Source organism: Aptenodytes forsteri, unplaced genomic scaffold, assembly GCF_000699145.1.
Source record: "Aptenodytes forsteri isolate BGI_AS27 unplaced genomic scaffold, ASM69914v1 Scaffold257, whole genome shotgun sequence".
Lineage (NCBI taxonomy): Eukaryota > Metazoa > Chordata > Aves > Sphenisciformes > Spheniscidae > Aptenodytes > Aptenodytes forsteri.
In genome coordinates this window covers 8,433,271-8,440,561 of record NW_008795194.1, presented here as the reverse complement: position 1 = coordinate 8,440,561, position 7,291 = coordinate 8,433,271, and the positions used below count along the sequence as shown (strand labels likewise).

The window sequence follows — 7,291 nt, the reverse complement described above, 5'->3', positions numbered from 1 at the left end:
CATGCCCCGGCGCCCCCCCCCCCCCCCCCCGCCGCCGGTGTGTACGTGATCCGCTGCGAGTCGCTGCAGATTCCGCCCCTTTGCGTCATCTGGGCTGGGAGAAGCATCCTCCCTCTCTCTGCCCGCAGGAATAACGGGGAGCCCCCGGGTTTACCTGGGATTATCTGAAACTCTTTCTAATCGGGGGTGGCAGGGATTTGGAACCAAGCGGAGGGGAAAACGTTGCAGTTCCGGAGAAAATGCAAATTGATGCCCTTAAAATGGCTTCTCTTTTGCCCCTCGGTGGGATTGCACTCGTTCAAATTCTGTCCACAGTTTGCTGTCAGTGTCGTCAATTCCACTGCTAAATCGTTCTAGGAGGGACTGTGAATCAAGTCATCTCTGTTTTAATGGTCTGGTCGCCGAATCGCCATTTTAGTTTTGAAGTGTGGCAGGGCATTGCCTCAAGCAGCAGTAGGGTGTTCAGGAAGAGGTTGAGCCCTGCTACTTGCTTCTGCGTGGCTAGAGATTATATAATGCAGCAGCAGATGTAGCTCACTTATAAAATATTAATCTGCACTTGCCACTATGTGAATTAAAGCACGTAAAGGGCTTTCAGAATCCATGGGTAACGTCTAGACTTTATTATCTGGCAGATTGCAACTGCAGCATATTTACTTGGAGGGATAAAAAGTAACAGCCTGTGAAGGTCGCTGTCTGAGGAGTGAGGTTGTCACAGACACCAAAAAAGTAAGCTGGATGCCAAGTCGTTTTGTAGGCAGCATTGTTATTGTAGCTTAGAAGAACAAGGGAAAAACACAACATTTTAGAACTTGATCGTTTCAGCTGAATCACACAACACAGCTGAGGTTCATAACCCTTACTATCTTCCTAACAGTATAGATGGGGAAAATACGCAACCTCGAGTCTGTTTGCATGCTAGGTTAGGAGTTAAACAAGGGACAGAATGAGTCATGCCCTGTCAAGGTCATTCGCCCTCTGTAGGGGCGAATGTGCGAGAGAAGTGAAGTTGTGAAGTAGAAGGAAATACGCTATTACTGCAGAGTTGTTTGAAAATGTATATTCAAGCAAACTGTAGGTGAGGTGAAACCACTGACTCGGAAGCAGGCAAAAAAGTACTAATATAAAAAAAAAAAAAGAGTTCTAGTCTCCTGTTCTTAGTGGTGGGCGTTTTTTTGGGGGGAGGGGTTTGTTTGGGTTTTTTTAGCTTTGCTAGACACTAAAAAGCTTCAGAATATCTGTAGTGCAAACTAAACTCACAGGAAATTGAGTGGAAAGAACACCCATTACTGTTGCAGTAATCACATAATCTTCCTATCAATAGGTGCCTTTATTTAGATTGGTGGGCTGTAAATCTTAGCCTAGAACAAAATATGCTTGATATTATTTTAAAATAGAAGTTACTGCCTTTACTGTTTATTATACTTTTTAATAATTTAGAAGTAGCATTAAGTAAATTGCGCAAGCCTTTCTATTTATAGGACATGTTAAGGTTTAAATTACTTCCCCACATTTGTGGTATTTCCCTGCAAGATTTTTTTTTTGTTTGTCATTTTTACTACCCGTGGCATATTAAGGACTAGAAAATGTGTGTATGTCATACTGGAACTGCTATGGTTTAGTCACCATATTTTTAAACACAGGTATATTATTTTGTTTGGTGGAGCTAAAGAATTCATCAGTGATTTATTTCACAGAAAAAAAGATGTGTATTTTGTACACTTAGGTTTGTAAGTATTAAACTTTGCAGTCCATCACTTTAGCTAGCCAGCTGTTAAACTGTGAACTAAACCAAGTACTTTCAACCATAATCACCTTGAGAGGCAAAAGAAGTTTTGACAACTGATTCTCAAAATTTAAGTGTTATTTCTGTTTCTGGACTATTTCTAAATTGTAGTGGTTGCAGCTCAGAAAGGTGGACTAATAAATGGGTTTTACGTCATGCTTCTGTCTTCATTTTGTGGGTCTCTCTGGCCGTGGTCTGCTTCAGGTCATGAAGTACACCGGTTGTATTTTATGCTGGTTGCCAGTGGCTGCCACAGGCAATTTTGGCTGCTGTAGGTCACTTACATTCGTACAACCTCCAATCAGGCTGCTTATTCTAGGAACGTGATAGGTATGGCTCAGCAGCAGGAACAATGTCATCTGAAAGCTGACAGAAGGCGATTGTGTACTGTTGGGGAGTGATGTGTTTGTGGCTACTTTGAGCTGTTGCGCAATTTACTGGCTCAAGTATTGTCTTTGAGTGTAACCGTGTTATTCTTGAGATAAGCTCAAAGATTCAGTGTTGTGGAAGACAGCATAAGTAAGGGACTTACGGATTACATGGTAATGGTCTGGAATATGATAGACCACATGACTGCTAAAGTAAAGATCTACATATCTCTGTTTGAAGCATTACATGCTTTCCAACATTTCAAGGCGTATTTAATATAGTAGTACAGATGTATCACTCTCGTCCTGGTAACTTACATTGGAAGAAAAGGTTTTGCCACCGAACAAATAAAAATCTCCACTCCTTCAGCAAATATTGAGCTTAGAACAGCTAAAAACAACCCCATAGCCTCTTGGATTCCAGAGTTTTGGAATACCACAGACCATGACTGTGGAAGCAAAAATTTACACATTTCTACTCTTGAAGCATTACAGGCTTCCTAGGAACATCACAAGACATATTTTATATGGTAGCACAGATGTACTGATCTTGTCCTGATAGCATATGATGGAAAAAGAAATTTTGCTACTGAACAAATAAAATATAATAAATTAAAAACCAAACAAACAAAAACTATGGAAAAAAAACCAAACCAAAACAACCTGCACTCCTTTTATGTCGTCCAAATTACAGAGTTTATTTGTTAACACTTAAGTAATTTGAAGATAGTCACAAGGAACTTTTGAATTCTAGCCCTCCAAAAAGGCACCTTTTCTATCAAATAATAGTGTGTATGTGTATAGACATGTATGTAAAATACATATATGTGTCCATATATGTAATATTACAAATATAATTTGTATGTACAATTAAGGAATGTATTTATTAATGGATGAGTGTAACTTTAAATGCATTTAATATTTTGGAGGAACTGCTTCTATCTTGAGTGGATTCTATGATTGAAACTGATCTCAAGATGTTTGGGGTTTTTTTAAATTTTGAAGAAGGAGTTACGTAGGTAGTCTAGATGGTATGCTATTATATATATTTAGGCAGTAGAATGTTCTAATCTAATACAGTGTTACTGTTTAGAAAAATGGTATAGTATTTTCTTCAGGTATCTAGAATCATTATTGTGATTAACAGATTTTATTGCATATGTGTAATTAAAAGTAAATGGAACAAACCCAAACTGTTTTCTTAATGACTTGTTCAGTTCTTGTATTTGACTGCTTCTTCTCATCTTTCCTTTTGATGATTATAGGCTCTTACATCATTACTGATAAATCCATTTACATACTTGAATAAAGTCTTTCTGTTCGGTAATGTTTAGACATTTTCCTTAGTTTCTGTGTTTTGCTATATAGTCTTTTAAGTCTGGATCTTTATTCAGGGTAGCACTTAAACATATGTGCTAAGTCATTAAGCATGCATTAAAACCAATGTTTATCTTTAAAATTGGTGGTACTTAGGTATTTCTTGATGCTTGTCCAAGATGCATAGTTTTGATTTTTCTTTTATATTGTTAGTATTACAGTTATTTATTTAAAGGCCTGTCTAGCTGACTAAAGTGAGGAAAACTTGGCTTAAACACAAAATAGTGTGTTAATTTTACTCACACTCCTCTGTTGTAGTGGTGCATATGGATGTGGAACAGGATGTGGGCACAGGAGAGGAATACTCTTTTGAGAGAAGAGAGTGTCTTTAAAATAATTTAAAGATTTCTGCAGTACTGTTTGTAACCCTGCTATGAAAATTATTGCTTTCAAAGACAGTTGAATAGGCAGTATCAAGAAGGACAGTAATTAAAGAGTTGATTTTAATTTCAGACATTCTGTGAAGCCATGTAAGTAGTTGCAGATTATTTAATCTTTGCTGAGTCCAAAAGAGCAAAATAAATCTTTTCCTCTGTCAAAGGTTTCAACGCAAAAGCAAGTGGTAATTCAGAAAGACTTTAAATAATTCTTATGTTAAGAAAAAAAAAAAATACTGGTTTTACTTGTGGCTTTCTTTTGAAGCTGCTATTCTAATCCTGTATGTTTATCAGTCTATATTTATTATTCAGGACTAAATCCATGGTTAACCCAGTAAATCTCTTTTTCAGTAATAAGCATGTAATTACATTTCATAGTTATTATGGTAATTCACAAATACTATTGTAAGATTTCACAAATAATCAAATACAGCAACATTTTGTTAGACAAGTTTTACAGAGACTTCATGAAGTTCTCTGTATTTACATACTTGAATCACTGCAAGCAGTGTATTCAGATTCAGATAACCAACATGTAAAAGTCTAAAGCTTCAATATTTTAACTGTTGTTTGTAGATACCAAATTATAACATCCTTCAGTCCTCAGCCCTTCTGAAATGTAAGCCACTTCTTTAGGAGCTTGCCAATAGACACCCAAGTCCTTCTTCTGTATAAAGAGATAAAATATACATCACCAAATAATAATAAAATGTATGTTGCATAAACTTATAAAGTTACAGTGGTGGACTGAGAAGATGCTTTCTGTCTGTAATTTGTGCGTTTTCTTCCTGGGCTTTTGCCCTTTCTTGCAGCAGATAAATTATGAATTTTACCAATTTTTCATGTAAGACACATGGAAACTGGAAAGTATTCACTAAGAAAGTATGTGGCTGTATTATGAATATATTCACATGGAAAGAATTAATGGATTTGTCACTTTGAGAAATAAATGCTTATATTTTATTCTGTTTTAGAAGTATGAATGTTAAGCCAAATCAGTCTTTGTAGGCTAACTTGTACATAATGAAGGTATTGCAGATCTGGAGAATTTGTAATGAGAACACTTCTTTAAAATACAGTGATTGAGAGGTGCATGCTAAAGATAAAAAGCTAGGATACATGACCAATAAATAGTAATGTGAGCAAGAAACAGATAAAAAACAAGTACATATCTTTGGTAGACATGTGAATGTTTATATTTAATGTCTTCCTATTTTAGTAAATAGGAAAAAAAATTATTTTTGCTGACAAAACTATTCTGCTTTAGCCTGTTTGGATCACAGATACTTTTTCTTATTCTAATTAGATACTTGGAATACAGAGACTACTGCTGAATGGGACACCAGAGTCTTTATAACTGAACATACATTAGATACCTGAAACAGTCTTAGTGTTTCTTCTCGGGTGCCAAACGGGAGAGGTGACAAAGTTGAACCTCAAAAACCAGAAGGTTCTTAAAAGGGCAGTTCTGAGTAGTCCTCACTTGGTGAGCATGAATTTTTTCCCTTCAGAAAATGAACCTTTTAGATGCTCTTCCAGAATTCTGCAGTCAAATGGATAATATAAAAAGTTGTTCTTATCTCTGAAAGAACCCCTCCACAGACAAACCCAAACAAACAATGATGATACCCCCTGCTCCCCCTCCCCCCCAAGAACCCAAACCACCAAAAAACCTCCCTACCAACCAACAAAAAATCCAACCTCCCACACAACATGTTGATTAATAGAAGCAAGCTGCGGACTTTGACAAAAGGAGTAGCTTGTGCTTGTATCTTCCCTGTTTGAGGAAAATGGCAGTGCTGTGAAGAACTGTCGGTTTTATAAAGTTAAAAGTGTTTCTTTGTCTCCACTTCCAGGAGACGTTGTGTGTGAGGGGTGTGGGGGTGTTCTCTTTGTTATGAAAACTGTTTTCGCTGAGAAAATAACTTCACTGTGTAGTAGATCTATTTTGATCTGAGACTTAGCATGCTAACTTTTCAGTACAGCCTGTCAGATGAGATTCTCTGCTTTTTCATTGGCATCATCCAGTTCATTGTCCGAAGCTGTGCTTTTAGCTGTCTTGGCATTTGAGAACTTTTTCCAGCTCTGCCACAAAACTGACTCTGGCTGAGAGAAATCTTGCTGTAATTTCCTAATACAGAATTGATGTGAAAACACTGTTACTTGTGATTTTTAATCTTAAGGCTAAGTGACATCTATATGAACAACAAAGCAACTTTGATTTTGGCAAACTTAATTTTTTGTTTCGTATTGGGCAACTTCAGGGACTTTCTGGTATGTTCTGAAGTAATAAATCTTTGAGAAAACTCTGTCTCATTCTTCATTCAGACAGATAAGCTTTTATAGCTCAGTGGTTTTTTTCCAATAATGGTGGATATTGTAGGAATAGATCTTTATGGCTTACTGTGTTGTGGGTTTATATAGTCTAGTTACCAACTTTTTACATCTCCAGATGGGTCAATACTAAACACCTGTGTCGAACAGCAGAGCTGACCTACTACTTTGCTATTTTGATATTAAGTGCAACAGATTTGGAGAATCGGTACCTAATACTTTGGTCACATTTCTGGCATCCTTTTTCAACTGATGTGCCAAGGCTATTTCTTTCAGTGTAGCTTAACTACTTCTTCTGTCCTCATACTTTGCATAATCTCTTGTGTCTGTTTAAGTGGTATGGAAGCAATTAGTTTATTACTTTTGGGAACTTCCTGAATAATGAGTAAGGTAACACAGTATCTGAAGGGATGGGTTATAACAGAAATTCATTTGACCGATGTAGGGGGACCAGTGGAACTTTCACTGTTGCTCAGGAGGTTAAGCGTTTGACCATTGGACTTAAATGGAAGATTTTACATTAGTGTAATTTGTCAGATGTCTGTAAGCAGAGGGTTCTAGTGTCTGCTTGTGATTCCGGGAAGCAGAGTGGCATTTAGGCAGTTTTCTGTCAAATGAGTCCATGCAGCATTTCTTGTGTTAATTTACTGCTACTTATGTCTTTTTAAGTGGGCACCTGTCCATGTCACGAGCTTTGGCTGTGCTCCTCACAAAATACTGTGTATACACCTGTGTTACTTTGGAAAGCTCAGGAAAAAGAACTGTTACAATGTAACTTCTCCTTTGAAGAAGCTAAATATTAACTGGCTGAATGTTTTACATTTCAGATAGAAAACTAATCATTATTATGAAATGAATTTACTTTCTGTTTCTGGTTTAGTAGCTGTTACTTTTACAGTGCTGTTTTACAATCCACATAATTATAACAAAGCAAATAGTTCTATATCCTTCATATTCATGGGCTGATTGCACTGTCATTAAGCAAATTCCTGTTTTAATAGAAGCTGATCATGTCTTTCTTTAGGAATTAATTAATGTTTCCTTTTTTT

General features: G+C 36.7%; 1 protein-coding gene across 1 annotated transcript in view; it reads left to right on the top strand.

Annotated features, from left to right (window-relative positions):
* PFKP (phosphofructokinase, platelet) overlaps positions 1-7,291 on the top strand; it is a 49,063-nt gene that overhangs the window by 2,756 nt on the left and 39,016 nt on the right. The gene's annotated exons all lie outside the window — the stretch shown is intronic.